This window comes from Girardinichthys multiradiatus, chromosome 2 (genome assembly GCF_021462225.1).
Source record: "Girardinichthys multiradiatus isolate DD_20200921_A chromosome 2, DD_fGirMul_XY1, whole genome shotgun sequence".
Classification (NCBI taxonomy): domain Eukaryota; kingdom Metazoa; phylum Chordata; class Actinopteri; order Cyprinodontiformes; family Goodeidae; genus Girardinichthys; species Girardinichthys multiradiatus.
The window spans coordinates 468,940-493,540 of NC_061795.1; the positions used below are offsets into that span (position 1 = coordinate 468,940).

The 24,601-nt window shown below is 41.3% G+C and overlaps 1 protein-coding gene and 1 long non-coding RNA gene across 2 annotated transcripts in view; both read left to right on the top strand.

The window, feature by feature from the left end:
- The window catches only part of map1ab (microtubule-associated protein 1Ab), a 109,089-nt gene that overhangs the window by 53,126 nt on the left and 31,362 nt on the right, over nucleotides 1-24,601 (top strand). The window lies entirely within an intron of this gene.
- Nucleotides 2,122-23,043, top strand: LOC124855362. Its single transcript, XR_007035067.1, has 2 exons — nucleotides 2,122-2,525; nucleotides 22,147-23,043. It is a non-coding gene; the product is annotated as an uncharacterized LOC124855362 (long non-coding RNA).

A 24,601-nucleotide genomic window follows, 5' to 3' on the forward strand; every position in this document is an offset into this window, starting at 1 on the left:
CATCCCTAGTCTGGTTTAATGGCTTTATGTACCACCTTCCTTTTAGTTTGTTTTTCCAATACTACATGGCAAATTAGCTCTGCCTACCTGTCCAATGACAAGATGGCAAAAAGTTTTGGAAATGTAGGAATTTGTCACCAGAAATATAGGAAATTGGTGAGCTTCACTAAGAAACCTCAAATGTCTGCAGACAGTTCAACCACTATGTTCTGCTCTTAACTGGCTGTGCCATCCTAAGCGGCAGCAGCGGAAATCAAACTGTGTTTGTGGTAACTGGCAATGAGTCTTGTACATCATTGTGGAGAAATTGTGGCCCACCCTACTTTGCTGAATTTTTGTTTTGATTCTGTCACACTGGATTGCATGAACGGTCTGTTCAAGTTTAAGCCACAGCATATTCATTGTATTTAAGTTTAGACTTTGGCTAGGCCACTCCAAAACCTTTCTTTTATTTGTTTTATTTTACTTGAGTAATTCAGAGATGGACTTGCTGATGTATTTTGGATCATAGTGCATAACCCAAGTGCACCTATGCTGAAGGTCACAAACTAATGGTCATGCAGTTCATGGTTCCACCAAATATAACAAGTTGTCCACGTCATGAAGAGCCAAGGCAGCCCCAGACAATCACACTACTACCACATTGTTTGACTGTTAATATAATGTGTTTCTGAAGTGCACTGTTAGCTTCACTCCTAATTGTAATTGGACACACACCTTCCAGAAAGTTCCACTTTTGTCTCACAGAGTAAATTCCAGAAGTATTGGGAATCATCAAAATGTTTTTGGGAAAACTGGAACTTTCCCATCGATGTCAATTTTGCCCAGTCTATTCCACATTGTGGAATTATGAACACAGACACAGACCAGACTCTGGGAGGCAGAACCCATCTCCTTGCCGAGCTTTTTAATGCTGGACATTCCCATGCTGTTTATACTTGAATGTTATTGCTTGAACAGATAAATGTGGCACTTTAAGCCTCTGTAAATTGTACCCAAGGATGAACCAAACTTGTGGAGGCCCACAATTCTCCTCCTGACATCTTAGCTGATTACTTTTGATTTTTCCAGGTTGTCACACAAGACAGCATTGTGTTTGAGGTGCAAAATATATCCACAAATGTGCTTCCATCTAACTCAAATGTTGTGAATTAACCTATGAGAAACTTAGCAAACCATCATCTGGGCTTTACTAATGTGTTCAATGCTTTATTAATGTTGCTGTTTGTAAGCTTATGGTTTTGAAGAAAGTAGTTCTCTAAAATAACTCTCCTTTATCTCTTATCAAGCAAGTAAGAATAATTTTGGTAATTCCAACTGACCTCAAACTGGAAAATAAATTTTAGGCTGATTTCATGTCTGATAATGAGGAAAAAAAAGTTATGTGCCTTAATTCAGAGTACGTAAATGTCTGCTTTCGACTGTATTTACATACACTCTAAGTAATATTTGGTTGCATAGGTACATGTTGCAGCTAAACCAACCTTTAGCATGATGTCACCACCACCATGCTTAACAGTTGATTTAGTGACTTCTCCATAGCTTCTAGTCATTGTGGCCAAACATCTCAATTTGTTTTACCTTTGTTCTCACTGAAAGAAAACCTGAAAGAAGAATGGTTCAAATGCATTGTTAAATGACTAAAATTAAGAGCACGTGGATGCCCTGGTGAGTGCATGTAAAAGAAATCCCTGACACTGGTGGCCCACGCAGGTGACAAAATTCTCTTGATTTGTTAAAGATTAAATTGAGGGAAGCATAACGCTCCCTGGGTCTTTCTATGGATAGTTTATTGATACTTTCTCCTTCGTTATGTCCTGTGGTTGTTCTTGTCGTCATTGTCAGGGAATTCATTTAATGCATTAGCTATGCTGCTGAGTCATAGCAGTGTAAGTTGGACCTTTGCAGATTGTGTTGAACTGTGAAGCTGATACTGCAGCTTACATCTGGTCCCATTTTACTTTTATTTGCACTAAAAACATTCTTAAGTGTGTTTAGTGAATTTGGAGGAAATGCCTTCCTGGAGTCTAGTTATTAGCTATTAATTAATACGAATATTATTATTATTCATGTGATATCACACAGTCATTTCATTGCAGATGCAAGTTTACATACTCACCATGCAATTTGTAGAACTAATGCTGTTATTAGGTTGGATGTCGCACACTGTCTCTTTCTGCGTACAGCTGAGGTGCAGCCGGCCTCACCGCCCGGCAGTGAATGAGTTACTGCTGGTGCAGTGTGTGTGTGTGTGTGTGTGCTTGGTGCGCCCCTCCCTGGTTGCTCCGCACGCCGCTGCCTGCAGACGGATGTTGCCGCATCCCAGCGCGCTGCGCTGCGCTCCGCCACCACGCTGCGTTCTTCTCCAAATGTGCCAAATCTCCTCCTCGGTCCTCCTGCCTCTAGCTTGACGTACAGACGCTCTCTCACACACACACTGACCGACAATCACACGTAGCGGCGACATTTCTCTCCGGTTTCTACACACACAACTCTCCGCTGAAAGTGGCTCATCATCCATAACGGTACGTAAACTGTTCCGCCTTTATTGTGACACTTATGACTGCCGCACTTTTTCCCTGGTATTTATTTATGCATATTTTTGCTCGGATTTTTCTCCCTTTTTTGCACACAGACATGACGTCTGTCCTCAAGGCACTGCGTCTCAGTGGGTTCTTTTTGCTTGTTTGTGTTGCGCAACATTGTCCAGCATCCAGGAGGCAGATATTTTACTTTTATGCGCAATGTTCTTCTCTCTCGCTCTCGCAGAGTAGAGGAAATTGGGGCACGAGACAGCACAAAGTCATTTAGCAATCAGAGCTCTTAAATCTATCCTGACATAAGGACGAGCATGTCAGGTTCAGCCATGGGATTTAGGCAGGTCGCGTCTTCATCCACTTAATGGAGGTGGTAGAGAAGCAGAGCGTCATTAACCCATTTTTCCTCTGTAAAAATACTGGAGACACCGGGCCTGTAAGGGAGCAGACCCATAACAAATGATCAAAGCTTTTACACGAACATAACTGCTTTTTTAAAAATATTCATTTAAAAATCAAATAGTTTAAGGTTGGATGTTAGTGCTTTTGACTCTATTTCGTTTGATTTCATGAAATAAGTAAATCCTGGTCAATCACTGTGAGCTAAGCTGAACAAATCTGAGAGATAACCAGAGCCGGTCCAAGGCACAAGCAAACCAAGCCAGTTCTTTGTTTCACCAAGCCAGCAGCAGCAGGCTTGGTGAAACCTCAAATCTGGAGTTAAGTTTCATAAGAATGAGCCCACTTTAAGGTTAAGGTTTTAAAAACCTATTTAAAAAAGCAATTAGCAAATTTTAAAAATGTTAAAAAACTATATATTCATAGTATGATTGTTAGTAAGGGTAAGTTAATATGATAGTCAGTCTATCTGCTCAGGTTGAGCCTACAGTCAGCTGCTTAACAGATAGGCTGCACTTAGCTTGCTTATTGTGGTTTTAAAACAGTGTTATCTTAAGAAGAGTAATGGGCTGGGCTCCTTTAGTTTCCAAGTCGTTTTTCATCATCCGAAATATTTCCAAACAGTCAAACTAGTCTTTCTTATAAGCCACTTTCTTTGGCCCCTTGTTAAAAAACTATTAAACTGTAGGAACAATGTGGATCCATAACTTTTAAAATCCTTAATATACCTTAGTACCACTAACTGGCTCATGCGGTTGGGCATCATTTGAATTTGCTAGGCTGAGTGTTGGAGCCGGAGGAAGAGGTAGCGGAAGAAACTTGTCAAAGGCGAGGGACTCTGTTACTTCTACACCACGAATCATGTTGGTCGTGCACCTTCCTTTGCATGATATAGTCTTATTGCAAGTGTTGCGCAGAGCCGAGTGGTTATTTCTTTTAATAAAAGTCAAACCACACTTTTGATCTCCGCCGCACATTGTTCATGGTTGTGCGCACACTTCTTGCGGATTCTTGTTCGTTGGCGTTCAGCAGCATCTTCTTCTAGTCCACAGACTGGGTGTCAAAACTATAAATTGAAATTTAAAAATCTGAACGATTCCATTTCCAGTCTTGAGACTTGATGCCCAACCCTACTCATGCCTATCTTATTCTAATGTTGATGGTCATCATTTGTTAAACACATACTGTGATTAAGTCAGTTTAATTATCGAACTTGAAAAACATGACATGACTTTGGGATGTTTAATGAACAACAAGCAAACAATCAAACTTGGACAACTTAGAACTGAGATTATTGGGTGGCTGTTGGTTAATGAACTTAACTGGAAATTGGGTCCCTTATTAAATACTTCCTAGTGCCCCCTACAATCTTGGAGCGGCTGTGGAAATACCTCACACGCAGGTGATGCAGATGAACTCATTGACTCCCCTTTCCACAGCCGCTGTATTTTTTTTCTACCATTGCCATGGTTTCCATTCGGCATGCTGGCAACATAATGACAAAGTCTGTCTCACTGTGGTTGTTTTTATCCGGGGCAGGACAAATTACTGTGCAAATCCGGACCTGAGTGCAGTGAAAGAAGACGAAGACAGTGTGTATGGGAGTGTGAGGGTGGGAGGTATGTAATTTGGTTAAAACAAGCAAGCAGCCATCGTATGCACTCTAAAACAGATCACTGTTCTTCTGATGATTCATTCAAGCTGAGGAGGATGCTGCTGCTGTTGCACCATCCTCATCTCTTTTTATGTGTGTGTGTGTGTGTGTTTAGGATGTCTGCAAGGGGATGACTGATGCCAAGCAAAGCTGCTATTTTTCCATATTAGTCAGTGTTCCTCCTCCTATGCGATTGAGCTATCGTCATGTAATAACGCTGCTCTAGTTTCCTTTGCAGGGTCTGCTGGTACCAAATGTTTCCAGTGACTCAGCAAAGGCGTTTTGACCCAGACTCTGTGTGTTTGTTAGGGATCTAAATAAGCGTCTGTTTGTGTGCAGGATTATTTTTAATCGCTGATGTAAACTGTGAATGAATGAGTGCTGTTTGTGGTATTTTCCTTGGAGAAAATTAGTCTTTGTTTTACATTGTGGATAAAAATAGGCTTTAAGCTAAGTTTTATGATGATGTCTTCCAATATGAAGGTCCAATTTTATTTGGTCAAGAATTAGGGGCTTGGGTTTGAATTATAAACACTGTGATATTTCTCATCTAAATGACGGATTGTCTGCCACAGGAGTCTATCCAACTGCTGGCAGAAAAAACACTGTTGTATGGTTTTAAATGGTGTTTGAACCAAAATATAAAACCTGAAATAATTATTTTTAAAACGGCAACAATTACTGTGCTGCTGCTGCTAAAGTAGTACGTTGATTATTACAGATATAATATGGCCTATGACATTTATTGATTGCTTTTGAGGCATTGGCGGCTAGTTGTTTCATATACTTATGACAATGCAGTCCAAATAAGTTTTTAGCTAAATAGATTTAGAAAAATCAATAATTAAATACTAGTTTTGTTACAAGTAGTGAGATAAAATTGAAAGTCTTTGTCAGCTAAAACAGTTGGTGATTTTAAAATATAATTTTGGCAGATGTACACAGTGCTGAAAGATGAAAACTAAAATATTGAGTAAATACCATCAGTATTTAGTAGGGGCATGTTTAAATAAGCCTGTTTGCTGAGCGGAATATTATCACATGTTGTAGTTCTGCTCCATATAGAATAATACTGAAAGCTAATGTTAGCTGGCTAATAAGACGGGCATTAAGCTGGGTTAGCTAGCTCTGCTTAGCGGACACACTGCTCTATACTTTTAACAGGGTAACTTTACCTTCAAGTAAGTATTACCTTAATAACACTAAGAGACAGCAGCCCTTTAGTTTCCACAGCATGGTTTCCAAAGACCCAGGATTACCGGCTGTCTTTTTCGTGAACAGAAATGAGAGTGATCCTGTATCGAAACAGGTAAGGTAGAGGTGGGCTAAACTCCACTGCACCGTCCAGAACTTTCTCTGTCATTTTATTAAACGGGCTTTGAACCTCCAGTGCTGTTCTTGTAGCCTTGGTGTGAGCCCCATTTCTCAACAGTGTCTCATTAGCTGCCTTTATTTATTGAAATAATATTTGAAGAAATATTAAGGGAATATTTTGGAAAAGAGACAAATCTTTCTGGAGAAATGGGGCTTAATGGTGTTTACTTAGTTATCAGATTTAGTGAAATAATGTTTAGGGACTATTATTCACTAGCCTGAAAACTAACAACCTTTCTGTTAAATATTCTTTAGCACCAGAATCAAACACACACCTTTTAAAATACCAGGGTCAATAAAAGGGTTAAAATGCATAAGCGCGGAGGGCGCGTTATGATCAACCTTCTGTTTAAAATCACCCTTTAAATAAAGTTTGTCTTAACTTTAAAAACATACAAACGCAGAACAGAACCTGAACACGTGTGCTGCAGATATTCTGCTAGCACCCAGATAGCTGAGTTCAACACAAACAAACCAAACTTCATAAAATTAAAAACGTTTAGATCATTTCAATCTAAATCTTTCTATTATTCTCTGCCCAAAACACTTAACCTCATGAACTGTGGTGAGGAATGTTATCCATGGCCGTCTCAGCCCCTAGACCTAAATCCTGCGGAAAAACACAGAGGTCAATCTTTTAATAAAAGCTGAAATTATTTAGAAGGTTTTCACACAACTTAACCAAGAGTGTCATTAAATGCAGCGACTGCTGTAGGTGATGGCCTTTTAGGGAGATGCTCCTTGGTGTCAGATGCAGTGTAAACAGATATGAGTCTTTTGTAAAAGACAAGGTTTGTATTAACTGGGGGCCCTTTCAACGGTGCTGCAGATGTTGGAACAGTTTGCTTTCTTCTGTATTCTAGTTTAACTTAGTCAAACAGGATTGATTACAATAACAGGGCAATCTTGTACAAACATGGATTCAGCTCATTGACCGTCTAGGACTGCAACCAGCTCTTTGTTTTCCAGATTAACTGACTTGATTTCTGAAATGCCAAAATAAGATAAATGTTCTTCACTGGCCATGATTAAGCAGAGCCAGTGTTGATAAATATAGTACCTTCTTATTTCATGCTAAGCCTTTGTGTTATTTTAGCTTTTCATAATCACACCAGTCCAATATACACCAATCAGGCATTACATTATGACCACTGACAAATAAAGTGAAAACCCTGATTGTCCCTTCATCATGGCACCTGTTAGTAGGTGGGATATTTCAGGCCTTAGGTTGCCTAAAGGTTGATGTGTTAGTTGCTGGAAAAAAGGGGTACGTGTATGGATATGAGTAAGTTTGAGAGACACATTATGATAGCTGGACAACTGTTTCAGGACATCTACATCTGTTAGGGTTGTTTGTGATCTGCATGGGTCAGTATTGATAAAAAGTGGTCTAAGGTAGGAACAGTGATGAACTAGTGACAGAGTCACTGCTCTACTTTGGCAGAGAGGGCTGGCCTCTGTGGTCCAAACTAACAGGCAAGCCTCTGTATAAAACAATGTTGAAGGCAATGTTGGTTCTGATAAAAAGGTGCCAAACTTCATAGTGGATCAGAGTTTGAGTATGGTGCAGCATAGCTGTAGCCCATTCAGTGTGGTTAGGTTTTCCTTCATGACTTACGTCTCTTTCAGCAGGAGAGTGCATAAAGGAAAAATTATTTACAGAGACCCCACCTCACAACGTACGGCATCTAAAGATCTGCTGCTAACATCTTGGTGACAGATACCACAGCAGACCTTCCAGAGGAGTCTATGCCATAATGGGTCAATGCTGTTTTAGCAGCAAAAGGGGAACCAACACTCTCTTAGGCAGGTGGTTATTCCTTATCAAGGTGTATTAGGACTTCTTAGAGTGAATGGGAGTTTCAGGGACAGGAAAAGAGAGCATGGACAGAACTACCAATCTAACAGATGGAGGAGGGCCACTGGACTGACTGAGCATCTGTTTGTTTGGTTAAACCACACTTCAAAGCAGCACATATTCTCCATTTACAAAGAAAAACATTAGAGGGAAAAGTTTATAGTTGATTCCCTGATTTATTGTTTAGACCAACACCAGGTCACACCTGGAAACCAGGTGACCTGACCTGAGCTTTTCCCTTTTTCAGTTAATAATTTAAGCAGACTCATTCTCTGTTCAATAATACATTTACTATTTGCAATAGCAAGCTTAACTGCGTGTTATTCTATCTCTTACTCTCAGCTGTTACTGAAGCATGTTTTTGAACCTGGGTCTGTAAAAAGAAAATAAATTTCCAACAGGTTATCTGCCATCCAGCTTTAAATGTGTCTGAGGCTGTGATTTAGAGAAAATTAGGTGCTAATGACAAATCCTGTGTTCTGACAGCTCGCACACTCTTTTGCTATGTGACTGGTGACGCTGCTGACCATTATAAAGACATTGCCACCCTCATGACTCTCCTTGGACCACTTGGCATAGCCTGAGATTGCAGACCTCTGTGACTGTTCTCATTCTTCATTAGGCCGTCTTACTAAAGTATTAGCCGACTTGTGTCATGGGGTAAACACTTGAATGGGTCCATTAGATGGCTTGCCAAACAGTAACCAGCTAGATTATGTAAATGGGGCACTTGAAATCTGCTGGAAGCGGCTTCTTTATCGTTCTGTTAGAACAGTTTAGTGTAGAAAAAAATCAATTTTCTTATGTAACAAAGTTCTCTAACCAGCTTGTATACTGTTAAGATACTACTACTGCTCACTGTACAAATATACTTCACCACTCCTCACATACAGACGTAATCACATTCACTCCTCCCTTAAACCTGACTCTTAAACTGAAGCATCTGCACTCCACACACCCAGCAGCATGGCAGACTTGTTAAAGGCAGACATCTAGCATAACATTTGCGACTTTGATGGCAGCTTCTATGTTGCTACCGGACGCTGAGTTCCCTACCTGCTTGGTTTAGATAAGAGAATCACCTTAGCCAAACTGTGTTCAGAAACACTGTGAGCAGGTTGCGTTGTAAGATGGACCAGGAGAACAAAAAACAATTTAAGAAATAGAGCTCAATGAACTGTCTGCACCATTCTTCTGCAATTACCATTCTGCAAGATGCTAGAGTTTTTGTTTAATAATACGTTTTCACAGCCTCACCCAACACATTAAACAACAATTGCATATACATTATCTACTACAAAACACATTATTTGTACCATCTGAGGTAAAGTGTAGGGCTTTGTGAGGTCCTGTTAAAAGGGTTTTGTAGTTAACATCTTACCTGCAACAGAAAACCCTCTTGGTGTCTTCCAAAAGGCTGCAGGTAACAGCTAAACTTCTAAAGTCTCTGCAAACTCCAATCTCAAAAGTGAAATAGCAGTAGGAATGGACAATTTTTTGGCATAATGATAAAAGTGAAGAATTTTATTTTTAAATTTATCGCAGCCTTTCTGGTTACAAACAATACCTGCCTACACAGAGAGCCTCACCAAAACAAATACTGCATTAAAAACGACATATATTATCAAAAAGGCTACTTTGCAACAACAGTTACATTATAGTGCCACTGTACTGCTATATATTGCACAATAACTGAATTCAGAGGTATTTTGACATTATTATTATTCATTAATGTACTTATGGAAACAACAGTATACAAAAGTAAAAATCCCCATCTTACTTTCAATTTGGGTGTTTGGAAACATCATAAATCAAAGTTTGTCATAATTATTATTGGATGTTTACTATGTACACTAGGTTGCAGGTTAGCTGGTCTTTGTATGTATTTAGCCCAAGAAAGAATGAAAGAAATTATTTTTAGCTCAAACTACAAATTTAGCCTAAACAAAGATACAAAAAAATCAGGGTTGGTTAGCCCATCTAAGCAATGCTAACATCTTTTAAAAATATTTTGATATAAATAGTTGTCTTTACGTTGATGTCTTTACATTTTAAGACATTTTCACATTGGTTAGGCAATTATATCTTTTTTAAATAAATTTGCTCACAGAGAGAGTGCACTCTGATCAGTGTGGAGAAAACGGTTTGCAATGGAACAAAACAATATGAAGTTACCTTAACATTTACGATTAACATAATAGACAAAGAGTATTAGTAGCAATAACCCTGTTTAGTTGATGATCTATTATGTACCGTACAGTATCTACAAATCACTAATATATTTTCACTATGTAGTGAAGTCAGACTGTTTCTGATACTCTGCAGCCTCGGGATAAAGACTAATCTCACCCATTCCCCCTTTATTTGTACTGTGGGCTCCAGTGGAGTCTTTTTGATTTCTGAGCTGCTGATGTGGCGGTTGCATTTCCCACCGCTTCAGCCTAAAGTATATTAGCAGACATGACAAGGATTACATTCAGTACTGCCCCCAAACGTCTTGTCATATACAGTTCCTTTCCAAAACTAATCATACCCACTAAACGTTTTCACATTTTGTAGGGATTTTATGCGACACAAACTGGTACATAATGTGAAGTAAATTTAAAATAATACATGGTTATCAACATATTTTACAAATAAAATTAACAAAGCATAGGGTGCATTTGTATTGAGCCCATTACCATTTAGCCTATATATAAAACAACAGTCCCTACTTTAGCGCGGTTCGATACGGCTCTACTCGCTTTTTAAGCTTTTTTATTAGTATCAGTTATGTGGAACCTTTACTATTTTTAGGAGGCAGCGATACTAGTCACAGCATATTTTAATAACTAATATCTTCAAGCGTCAAATCATTGTACACTGGTCTTATATATCTTGTATATGACCTCTATAGCAAGCTAGCATTGTATAATGTTAGCCTACCCTCACACATCTTCTAGCTCGTACACTTCAGCTTGGTGGCTCCATGGCTTCCCTCTCTCTCCTGTACCTATCCAGTGCTTTGTCTGCCTGCAGTCTTCTCTGGCCCTTCTTCCCACATTCAAATGGTACTCAATTGTTATAGAAAATGAACCAAACAGTGTAGAGCCAACCCAATCCGAGTTGAGTAGAGTAGGTACTAATGGAAAAGGAGCATATGTGTGGTGCAAATTTACACTGCACATCACCCTGAATCTGAACCATGAAACTGGATGGTGGTGGTATCATGCTGTTGGAAATGATTTTTTCAGCATGGAAAGGGAATCTAGTCAAAGTTTATGGAGGAATGGGTGCAGATAAACACAGCAATGAAAAGAGTAATTTTAAACATATACTGATCCCTGTTATTAACTAAATAAAGTAATCAAACAACTTGAAGAAGTGGACTCAGTCACAAATGCTGTAGGGTTATCAATGAGATGTATGTGTTAAGTCAGATAGGAAAAATGAACACTAACATACAAAACGTTACCATAAACATTCCCTTGTTATTCAAACATACTGTATTAAAACCCTTCATAGTTAAATCAGAGTGAGCAGCAAAGCTATGCTGTCAAAGCTACATCATCATCTACAGCATTGTAGTTGCAAATTTTCTCATAATATAAAAATACGTCTCCTAATATTTAAGTTTAGTTCATCTAAAAACCATGGTAGAGCCAGTCGTATGCAGAAAGGGCACAGAGAACGTGGCTGCTGAGGCGAGAGTCCAGGGATTGGTCGACAACAATGGAGAGAGGAGAGGGGAGGTACAGGCCCGGAAAATGCAGCAGTGAGCTGTCTTTGCGGTGTTTTGCACCTCCTTGTTTGTCACAATATCCAGCAGTATAATACGCCAGGAGAGGCAACAGAACAGAGTGAGAGAAAATACACATATATGCAGAAAAATCCATGCGGTGTTCAAAATAATTTTATGCAGAACAAGGGTGTTTCGCCATTTGAGCCCCTCCTCTTCTCAGCTGTGTACCCGACAAACCCTGAGATCACAGTGTGTTTTTCAGAGGAAAATCTCGTCATGAGTTGGCGAAGCAGCTCTGCCACAGTCTGTGCCTCTGTGCACTTCCTATCTCTGCTTTGTTCTGCATGACAAGATCTCTGTCTCCTTCTTCGCAGATGTTACCTCTGTCTTCCTGACAATGGAAAGATTTTCATTTTTGCGAAGGCCCAGGTGTGCACTTTGCCTCCTATAATTTGATATTCAGAGATAGTTGGAAAACTGTTTTTTCTCCTTTTGCAAAATGTAAGGTATGCAGCTGACATGGAGAGAGACAAGGACGCTGAAACATTTCTATGTTGTTCCAAAGATGTATAGAAACAGCTGAGATATAAATTATGTAAACTAATATTACTGAATGAAAGAGAGCATGAGAAAGTAAAGAACTGTAAATCTAATTTTGAGTGAAACATGCACTAAGGCTGTCTGACAAGCATTTTGAATGGGCAGACACCAATTGATAAACCATTGAGCATACAGAGAGAGCAGTCACACAGCAGACAGGCAGTTTGTGCTGAGTGCAGCCATATTGAACCAAAGCGAGGGGGTGATGCCTCTATGTCTAGCATTGCTCCCTTCTCATGGTGCAGAGCAGCAGGAAATATTGATCTCTTCATCAGAAGTTATTCCCAGAGCCCCCATCCTCCACCTCTCTATCCACCATCATCTGCTTACAGGAATGTCAGTGTGTATCCAGTGTCCCTGACACACCCAGTCCTCAAAGGGATCGGTGTCAAAAAGGCAACATAAGCAAAGCTGATAAGAATGGATTTATTTTATTTTTAACTTCACAATTACCTTTGACATTTTTAGCGTGCAACTCAAAATCTATCTGGCAATAGGCATTGTGACATGCAGCCTGCACACTCTGCAGCCTTCTCTGGTTCTCATTTGAATCTTAGCGTGACTACAGTCATAGTCTGAGCAGCAGGTCCTCCATTGTTGTTTTGTTTGTGTCACTACAAATCACATCACACACTTTTTTGGACTGTGGTGCCATCAGGCTTTTGACGATACTTACTTACCTAGTTGTAATGGGGAATGGTCCAAACCGTGCAGAGTAAAGCTGACCCAAGACGAACCGCGCTGAGTAGGTACCAATAGAAAAGGGGCATAAGAGAGCATTGCTCCAAAGGGTCTTCTGAGTCAGAAAAGTGCATTTTATAATTACTGCATTGAAAAACAAAGAAAAGTCTGATTGTAACTTTTTTATGGTTTATACTTTTAATTGTTTTAGGTTGTTTGGGTCATAAAATATGTGGACTTTAGCTCCAACATGGGCAGCTGCTTCATTATAGCATGTTCAGTTCAGCTCCTCTGCCTGCTTTTTGATCAAATATTACCAAGAAAACCAGCCAGTAAAATAAAGTCACACCCTGAACGTAAACTTAAGCTGTAAATAAATCACTGAAGGCCAATACGTCTCTCACAGGAGCTGCAGCCCACAAAACTGAAGGAGAAAAAAACAACATCCTGCCAATTTATAAGCCTATGAGTTTTAAAGAGCATTTTCTCAGCATTTCCCCTGTTTGTTCTCTCTTAAGCTTAAGATGCCCTTTAAAGGCTCTAAAATATTTGAAAATGAAATCTTCTAGATTCATCTGTTCACCGTTTTATGTCTCCTAACACTGAAGTAATATGCTGTCCTTGTGTGTGGGTGAGTATGTGTGTGTTGGGGGGCAGACAGGTATTATTCAGACCTGTCCTGTCCCTCACCTGGATGTAGTTGACCCAGAGACCCCGTCTTGTCTGTTGCCGTGATGAATGAGGTCCTCCTGTTTGCCGACTTTTTTTTGACAGCCAGTTTATAACCATTCTGCCTCATGAAAATGAGAACTGTCCCTTTTTACCAATGTGTCTGCATGTGTATTGCATCATGGTTAAAATTTCTTTTAACTGCCCATATAAGGGAAAAATAGCTTTTTGGAATTTACTTCCCTGAAAAGATTAAGGGAAATGCAGAAAATGTAAGAAATATGACATCAGAAACTTAATATGATCTGTTTTATAGAAAATATGTATGTTGGTGAAGGCCGTTAAAATATGAAGGAGCTGTTTTTGTGGGTTTAAAACAGAAATCTGATGCATTTCGGTGTTTGGCAGCAGATGTTGAGTGTATCATTTGAACCCCCTTTGTCCTTCTTTGGGCCTTTAGATTGGGTTAGGACAGAGAACGTGGGGTACTGGTGATGTCATACTTGGCATGCCGTGGACCAGACTCTAAGAGACCATGACGCTTTGCCAATATTCTCATGCTGCCCCTTTTTTTTTTACCAGCACCCCTTCCTGCATTTTTATGCTTCTCTTTACTTTCAGGGTGGTCAGTCAAGCCTGACAGTCTGTGTGCTTCTGTCACTGAGGCTCAGATTATTTACTGCTCCTTTACATCTTAAAATAAAACCAGAGGAATTCATGAAGACATGCTTTCTTCCACTTGGTGCATGTAATATTATTAGTTGTCACGGTTAGGCCTGATATACATTAGTTTAGGTGTTTAAAGCCCATTAGGAGTTTGGACTCTACCTTTGTAATAACCAAACCATAAAAAACCAAAACCTTTATGTTGAAAAGTATTCATCAGTGTTAGGGCTGAATACTTTTCAAAACAATGGATAGGCCACGATAAAAACTTTTACACGCCTAGTTGAGATCCATAAGTAATGTGGAACCTAAATGCTCAGTAATGTATTCAATGAAACAATTAGGCTTTTATTTTGAAGAGTATCTTTAAGCTTTAATTTGAAAGGCTAACAAGCATCTTTCATAACTTCTGTAGTTTTTTAATAATGCAGAACCTTCACTTATAAACTATGACATATTAACAGATTTACTATAAAAAGCATCTTTTTCTTTACTGGCTTAGTTCAGTTATTAATGAGGAACCTAGACTTGAAACAATAGAAACTATCAAATATTAAGGCTGATTTTAAACAGTATTTGTAAGCTTTATTTTAATAGATCAACATAATCATTTTTCTGTCACTGGTTTTAGTTTCATTAATAGTGTGGTACCTTTGCAAAAATCTGCTGTATGACATATTGTGGCTTTTATTTTGAAGACTAAAGTTAAGCTCTCTTTAGAAAGGCATACCTTCAAATTTGTATAAAAACAATCTAAACTATGACATATTTTGGCATTTATTTGTAAAAGATTTATTTTGAAAGGCCAACATAATCTTTAAATTCCTTTACTTCAAATAAGTTTTTAATAAATATGAAACATTACTGCAAAACAGTAAAATCATCCTGGTGTAATAATATTTCAGCTTGAGTAGCCTGTGCAGTTACCCTTGTGATTGTGTGTGGATTTCGTTGTCAACAGCAATGGACACTGAGGGACAAATAAGCCCTTAAAGGATAAAGGGACCCAAACTAAGAGAAGCGTGAGGATTTTCAGTAATTTTAAAACTGAAACTTTGAGTTTTTGCCATCTTTGTATAAAGCTGGACTTTCTGAAATACCAAAGCGCTACAACCCATTCAATGGCAGTTCTTGCTGTCCTATTCTTTCCTCATCTCTCTCATTCCTTTGGTTCTCTAAATGTGTCAAAACTGAAGATAATGAGTCTTTTGTTAAACCAGGTGGAAATTTCTTCACTAATGACTAAAAGTTCATAAGCGCTTGACAGTCTTGAGGCTTACGCTCTGCTGTCCTGATTTATGAGGCTGTGGCTTATATAGAGATAACAATGTTGGGCTTTGGCAGAGCCCAGTCATAGGAATTAATGTAAAAGAACATTTATTTAAATCCGTGCCCTGTGGTATAATTTTAGTCTTTGCAAGATTTTAATCGGAAGTTGAATATATTTCAGGTCTCTCATGCTGTATAAATTGCATTTTGAATGAGTCTCTGTCAACAACAGGCCAGATACACAAAGTTATCCTGATGGTGGCCAAGTACATCATTACAGAACAGTTTCTTTACAACAATATGCATTCATATGTATATTAAGTAGTGTGATTTATTTTGAAAAAAGACCGGAGCTCATGAATGTGTGCAGCTAGGGCCCTTGAGTGAGTTCTACATGCACTCACTAAGCAAAATGTAAAGGATGTAATAATACATGTAATAATGTTGATGTTGACTTGACTTTAAATATGTATTGTTAGTGTACTACATGCCACTATAGCAATCAAAAGTAAACTAAAAAAAACACCTTAGTGTTTTAACCTGCCTTAGCACAAAGTCTACATGGAAACAGACAAAACACAGAAACTAGGACTAAAAAAGGCTGCAGCTGCAGAGAATAAAAAAAAAAAAAACGTAATAAAACCTGGTCATGGATGGAGTTCAGATCCTGTCTTGTTTGAAACCTTTCTCGAGCAACCCTAAACACTTTTCCAAAAACGAAAAACAAACTAGAGATATTTGACAGTTTTAAAAATGTATTCTGAAATCATGTTTTAAATGTATTGATAAATATTTATATTGGTTCTATATTAAAAGAAAAGAATACCTGCATCAAACACCAAATATTGTAGTTTTGGGGTCACAAGTTAGGCAGACTGAGCCAATTTACCATTTCTACAGTTCAGTCTGTTTGTTTAGCAATTGTCAAGTCATATTGACTATTCTAAGCACTTTACAGCAGGGTCACATTCACCTAGTCACACTACACTGATTGGCATATAACTTGGGGTTCAGAGGGAATATTATCACCACAGCTCAGTACTTTAATCACGTTACGTGTTTTTAACTATGAAACATTAAAATTAACCCCCCTCCTTGAACCGCCACCTTAACATGGTGGAGGGGTTTGTGTGCTCAAATGATCCTAGAGGCTATGTTGTCTGGGGCTTAAATGCCCCTGGTAGGGTCTCCCATGGCAAACAGGCTCTAGGTGATGGGTCAGACAAAGAGCAGTTCAAGAACCCCTTATGACGACTACAAAATCGAGGCACGTGCCGTCGCCCGATACGACGGAGCCGGGGTCCCACCCTGGAGCCAGGCCTGGGGTCAGGACTCGTCGGAGAGCGCCTGGTGACTGGGTTGCTCCTCGCGGGACGCGGCCAGGCCAAGCCCGAAGAGAGACGCGAGACCATCCCCCAGTGGGCCCACCACCTGCAGGGGGAACCGTGAGGGACCGGTGCAAAGAGGATTGGGCGGCGGACGAAGGTGGAGACCTCAGCGGCCCGATCCCTGGATGCTTAGGCTGGCTCTAGGGACGTGGAATGTCATCTCGCTGGGGGGAAAGGAGCATGAGCTGGTTTGGGAGGTCGAGAGATATCGACTAGAAATAGTCGGGCTCACCTCCACGCACAGCGTAGGCTCTGGAACCCATCTCCTCGAGAGAGGCTGGACTCTCTTCTACTCTGGAGTGGCCCACGGGGAGAGGCGGTGGGCTGTGTTGGGTTTGCTTGTTGCCCCCCAGCTCAGCAGTCTTGTGTTGGGGTTTACCCCAGTGGATGAGAGGGCCGCATCCCTGCGCCTTCAGGTTGGGGAGAGGTCTCTGACTATCGTTTCAGCCTACGGGCCGAGTGGTAGTGCGGAGTACCCTGCCTTCTTGGTGTCCCTGTCGGGGGTGCTGGATAGTGCCCCTCCCGGGATACTCCATTATTCTGCTGGGGGACTTCAACGCCCACGTGGGGAACGACAGTGACACCTGGAGAGGCGTGATTGGGAGGAATGGCCTCCCCAATCTGAATCCACGCGGTGTTTTGTTATTGGACTTCTGTGCTAGTCACGGATTGTCCATAATGAACACCATGTTCAAACATAAGGGTGTCCATCAGTGCACTTGGCACCAGGACACCCTAGGCAGGAGGTCAATGATCGACTTTGTTGTCGTATCATCAGACCTTCGGCTGCATGTTTTGGACACTCGGGTGAAGAGAGGGGCTGAGCTGTCCACTGATCGCCACCTGGTGGTGAGTTGGATCCGCTGGAGGAGGAGAAAGCCGGACAGACTTGGCAGGCCCAAGCACATAGTGAGGGTCTGCTGGGAACGTCTGGCAGACCCCTTGGCCAGGGATGTATTCAACTCTCACCTCCGGGAGAGCTTTGACCAGATTCCGGGGGATGTTGGAGACATAGAGTCCGAGTGGACCATGTTCTCCACATCTATTGTCGATGCTGCCGCCCGTAGCTGCGGCTGTAAGGTCTGCGGTGCCTGTTGCGGCAGCAATCCTCGAACCCGGTGGTGGACACCGGCAGTAAGGGATGCTGTCAAGCTGAAGAAGGAGTCCTATCGGCTGTGGTTGGCTTGTGGGACTCCTGAGGTGGCTGACGGGTACCGTGAGGCCAAGCGTGCCACGACCCGGACGGCGGAAAAGGCAAAAACAGGGTATTGGAGAGGAGAGTCCGACCGATAGTCGAACCCCGGCTTCAGGAGGAGCAGTGTGGTTTTCGTCCCAGCTGTGGAACACTGGACCAGCTCTATACCCTCTACAGGGTACTCGAAGGTTCATGGGAGTTTGCCCAACCGGTCCACATGTGTTTCGTGGACCTGGAGAAGGCATTCGACTGTGTCCCTCGTGATGCCCTGTGGGGGGTTCTCCAGGAGTATGGAATCGGGGGCCCTTTATTAGGGGCCATCCGGTCCCTGTACGAGCGGAGCAGGAGTTTGGTCCGCATTGCCGGCACTAAGTCGGACCTGTTCCCGGTGCATGTTGGACTCCGGCAGGGCTGCCCTTTGTCAACGGTCCTGTTCATAACTTTTATGGACAGGATTTCTAGGCGCAGCCAAGGGCCGGAGGGGGTCTGGTTTGGGGACCAGAGGACTTCGTCTCTTCTTTTTGCTGATGACGTGGTCCTGCTGGTCCCCTCTAGCCAAGACCTACAGCATGCGCTGTGGCGGTTCGCAGCCGAGTGTGAAGCGGCTGGGATGAAGATCAGCTCCTCCAAGTCCGAGGCCATGGTTCTCGACCAGAAAAGGGTGGCTTGTCCTCTTCAAGTTGGAGGGGAGTTCCTGCCTCAAGTGGAGGAGTTTAAGTATCTCGGGGTCTTGTTCACGAGTGAGGGAAGAATGGAGCGGGAGATCGACAGACGGATCGGTGCGGCTGCCGCAGTAATGGCGGCGCTGTGCCGGTCTGTTGTGGTGAAGAGAGAGCTGAGCAAAGCTCTCGATTTACCGGTCGGTCTACGTTCCTACCCTCACCTATGGCCATGAACTTTGGGTCATGACCGAAAGAACGAGATCCCGGATACAAGCGGCTGAAATTAGTTTCCTCCGTAGAAATAGGGTGAGGAGCTCGGCCATCCGGGAGGAGCTCGGAGTAGAGCTGCTGCTCCTCCACATCGAGAGGAGCCAGTTGAGGTGGCTCGGGCATCTATACCGGATGCCTCCTGGACGCCTTCCTCTGGAGGTGTTCCAGGCACGTCCCACCGGGAGGAGGCCCAGGGGACGGCCCAGGACACGCTGGAGGGACTATGTCTCTCGGCTGGCCTGGGAACGCCTTGGGCTCCCCCTGGAGGAGCTGGAGGAGGTGTCTGGGGAGAGGGACGTCTGGGTGTCTCTGCTGAGTCTGCTGCCCCCGCGACCCGGTCCCGGATAAAGCAGAAGACGAGTACGAGTACATTAAAATGCTGTAGTTACAGATGTAATGCTGTCTGACTTTGCACTGAAAGGCTGTTTAAGAGGTGTAGAAGTTGCGCTGGCAATCATCTCTCATCATCTCTATGGATGAGCCATCATGTTGGACGTGACGCTACTAGCATGACTGATAAATGCTGCTTCCACAAAGTCACAGTTTAATCCAGTGTAAATGCTTGCTGGATGGCTAGATGAAATAACCAGCAGACATGCAGCAGAGAGGAGAGTACAATACCATACTTGGTATACGTCAGGTTGCCATGACCACCACTATGGTAGCTTAACTGGAGGAACAGATATATTATTTGCTTGTGTATTAAGTATTCCTTAGTTTATTAATGCCATTTAACTTGGCAGCTCAAAGTGTGAAATGATCACCCACACCAAACTAAAAACAATGCTGTTGATGATGTACCTCCACCTGGGCCTATAACTCGGCCTCCTGTGTTTTTACCTGCTTGCCATGCCCAACTCGCTTTAAGTGGAATCAGAATCAGCAGATCAAAGCTTTACATGTAAGCCGGAGTAGAAAAGTGAAATTGTTCCACATATTTCTTTTTTGTTTGAGTTTTGTTTAATCCTATTACTATTTTTATGTAATTGTGAGGAAATGAATATATCCTAATCACGACAATTCATGTTGTTTTTTTTGTTTTTTTTGTGGACAGGCAAAGATCTCCAGGAAGATTGCTCTGCCACAACAAACAGGGATCTGATACATTATTCAAAAGAACTAGCAACATGTTGAAACTACCAACAGGCACATTGACCACTTTGAACACAGCAGGGTTTCCATACATTATTATGTTTTATTTTCCTAGAGAGACTGACAGCTAGCTGCTACTGACCTAACAGAGCTTTAGCTGGCTTAGCAGCTTAGTATTTTAAATCACAGGACTAGGATTAGCATCAGAAACTAAGCGTTGGCTTCCTGCTGCCGTTGTAAATCAGCTGCAGCCAAAGAATCTGTTTAATTTATTATTTGCGTTTGAGATAAATAGACAATAATCAAACAAGAGCTAATCACAGCGGATGTCGTGTTTATGGTTTGAGTTGATCAGCCGCTGCAAACAGCAGACTGGAGATGTGAAATGTATTACAATGATATATCTATATGAGAAACACCTAAATATATTTATGTAACACTAATGACTTTGCTGTAAGAGCTCTTCATGCTTGTCAGGAGCAGTGACTCCGCAGTAACTCGACACTTCTAGATTACAAAAACAACCAACTGGACCCTTAGATCTGATTCGCTGTCCTCTGCCACAGAGGGCTGAAATGAGGATGGAGACAGTCATGTCTGTATTAGCTTGTTTAATTTTCCGAGTCACTTCACCCTGTTGTATCCCTAAGCACACACAATGTTGCCCATCCTAGGAGAGGAATGAGCTCTCATTAGTCAAATGAGTTTGGGAACAGGATAAGAACTTTTTCATGTCAACCTCTATTGATCTGACGGGGAGTAAAAAGGCACCAGTTCACCCTCATGGACTCACAGATTGGTTAACTTAACTTCACTTTATATAATTTAAGTTTAAGGAATATAAACTGCTAAAACAAGAGGATATCCTGTTGCAGTATTTTATTTTGTTCAAGATGGAGATCTCTGTTTTTACTGCTCTGTCCATGTTTAACAATGTGACTGTTGATTGGATAAAATAGCAACCATTGTCATTTCTTTCTGGTCTTTCGTTTTATACTTGAACAAATAAGCGGTTAGCGGTCGGTCATAGGGTGAAAGGAAGCTGGAACAGACTCAGCGCATGCGCTATGGCCGACATAAAAACTACACGGAGGGAGCCCAAATGTCAGTCAAAGGGAGATACGCTCATAAAAACTGAGCGTATCGACCTAATTTCAGCGTAGTGGTGACATCTTTCAGTGTAGCAGGCTGCTACATTGAAAGTTGGGCTACACTATGAGCTGCCGAAAACCCTAATGGTTATATTTCTTCTGTTCTAAATGATTAAGTGACTACCTGTTGATTTGGCCATTTCTCCCTGTTCTCAAACCACCTCTGTCAAATAAGTGATGTAGAGATTAATATACACCTACCAGGTTCTTTACCAGGTAGACCATACCATTACCTGGTTGGACCCCCTTTTGTCTTCAGAAATGCTTTAAGTCTCCATGGCAGAGATAAATTATAAACATTTCTCAGAGATTTTGGCCCACATTGACATGGTAGCATGACACAGTTGCTGCAGATTTGTTAGATGCAAATCCATGATGCGAATCTCACATTTCACAACATCTCAAAGGTGTTCTATTGGATTGAGATCTGGTCACTATGAAGGCCAGGGAACTCTTTGTCATGTTCAGGAGACCAGCTTGAGATGATTTGAGCTAATATGACACAGTGCATCAACCTGGTGGAAGTCGCCACCAGAAGAAGGTCATAAAGGGACTGACATGGTTGACAACAATAATCAGGTAGGCTGCATCGTTTAAAAGATGCTTAATTGGTAACAAAGGGGTCTAAAATCTGCCAAAATAAATTCCTCACATCATTACACCACCACCTCCAGCCTGAACCATTGGTGCAAGGCAGCAGGATAGATCCATACTTTCATGTTTTTTTATGCAAAATTCACAGAACTGAAATCTAGGCTGATTGAACTTATCTGTCATTATGCAATTTTGGTGACATTGTACAAACTGTAGCTTCAGTCTCCTGTTTCTAGCTGACAGGAGTAGCTGCCAATGCCATCTTCTGTTGCTCTGACCATCTGCTTAAATGTTTGATGTGTTGTGCATACATTGGTTTTAATGAGTGGTTATTTGAGCTACTGTTTCTGTTCTATCATTTTTAAGGAATCTGCCGGCTCTCCTCTGACATCAACAAGGCCATTTTGTCATCACAAATGTGACTCACTGGATCCTTTCTCCTTTTCCGACCATTTCCTGCAAAATTCTCCAGCTCATTCGAGGGAATCCCACAGCATTCCCAGGCCAGACGGGTTTTACAGTCCTTTCAGTGAATTCTGGGTCTTCCTTGGGGTCTCCTCCCATTGTGATGGGCCCTGGAGGCATCCTAATCAGCTGTATAGGTCGGGTTAAATGTAACTTACATGTCATTCATTTTGGTGATGTATCTGACTGGGACGATTTCAGAAAATAAGTCATCTTAACTGACTCAGATCGGTTTCTGGGACAAAAAATCCTGAATATTTCTTTTTGTGACATTGTGTGTTAGATGTGGTATCTTAGCCTTATCTGCTGCTTTGGGTTTTTTTCTGTGGTTTACCCAAAAAGCACTTTGTGTTAAAAATTTGTTTTATAAAGTTACCTAAAAATGTCAAGGTTTTTTATATCATCTGTTACTTTATGGCATGCTCCATATGAGGCTTCCTGTTACAATCGCTTACACTTGAACTGGAATGTCATTGTATCATAGAAATGCATTTACTGCCGCAGTTGAGATCATTTTAAATACATTTTTATGCCTGACCCTTGTGAAATACATTAATCAGCAAACTGAATGAGTCATTATTTCAGCTGTAGCATATAACGTTCCAATACTCCAAATTTTGCAAGGCTAACACTAACATTACAGCACCCACACAGGCTTTGACCTTGTGTATGTGCTGACATCGATGTCAATTTAGCGAAATGAGATGCACCATTAAGCTCCACTGTTCTACATTTAAAGCAGCTTCTCTGTCTGTCTGCCTCCCTGTTGTTATTAAACTCTTACATTTTAATTAGAAATTTGCCAGATCTTCCATTTTTCTTCATAGTCTAGCACCATCAGTCAAACATCAGTGGACAACATCTTATCTCTGCCCTAATTGGCAGTACTCAGGTGACTCTAGATTTAGCTTCTGTATGAATTTCTCTAACTGGTGGTCTTCAAACTCCTTGAACCATCCACACTGCTGCTCTCGTTGTGGAACATGTTATCTAGAGCAGCGCAGTGGCTGGGTCTCCTTCAGTCAGTGCTCCGTTTTAGCTTAGTTTTTAAATCGAGCGTTCTCGTTTTGGGAGTTCAGACACGGATATTTATATCAAATGGGTCAGCCGAGGAAGAGCCAAAATGAGCACAAACATTGAGCTCCGTCTGATAAACGACCTTCTTCCTCTGGGCCTCACCGTTACGAACAGGGCTGAGCGCAAGATTTTCAGAACTGCTGACAGAAGAGGTGCAGATGACTTACAGAATCATTGATGCCACCAAAGTTATTATTATAAAAAAGATGGATCTTTGCAGAAGTGGGATCTTGTTTTATTGTTTGCATTTGTGATACAAGTATCACATTTTAAAATATAAAAATACATCTTTAACATCTCATCCATGTTGATCTTGATGGAGATAGAGATGTTGTTACGTACCCCAGAGAAACCATGTTGCTCCCCATATACATTCATCCATGCACCAGATACAGTGCATTGCAAAAGTATTCATGCCCCTTTAACCTTTTTAATTTTTGTCACTGTGCAACTACAAACTTTAATGTATTTTGCGGGATTTTATGTGATAGAACAATAACAAGTAGTGCAGAATTCTGAGGTGGACAAAGGAGTTTTCTGAATATTTCACAAACTGAAATGTTGACGGTGTGCCCAGAGCATTTATCAGAGAGGTAACCAAAAGGTCCACTGTGACTCTGGAGGAGCTTCGGAGATCCGCAGCTCGGGAAGAAAAATCTGTCAACAAGACAACTGTAAGTCTGGCAAATCTGGCCTTTATGGAACAATTGTTGAAAGAAAGCCATAAGAATGTCTGTTTGCAGTAGAAGAAGGTAATATGGCCTAGAATCTATGAGTGGTGGAAAGCCAACACTGCACATCACACTAAACACACCATATTAATGGTAAAAAAAATACTGGTGGCAGCATCATGCTGTGGGACCTCAGCAGAAACAGAGAAGCTGATCAGAATTGATGGGAAGATGGAGGGAGCCAAATACTGGGGCTGCAAAAGACTTGAGACTAAGACTGAGGCTCAGCTTCCAGCAGGAAAACAGCCCAAAACAAACAGCCAGAGCTACAGTTTAGATCAATACATATTCATGAGTCATAATGGCCCAGTCAGTCAAGACCTAAATCGTAGTGTGTGTGTTGTGGTGATATGGCAAAAGTATCACATATCACCTTTTTTTTTTACAATAAAAAAATCATGATTTTGCTACTATTTCCCTACATAAAAGCATAGCTTAAAAAAAAAAAAAACCACTTAGGCTAAAGGAAATTTCTAAACGGGTTTTAAATAGTTGACACAATTATGGCAATTGTGTCAAACACAACTGCCACATATACTAAAAATTAG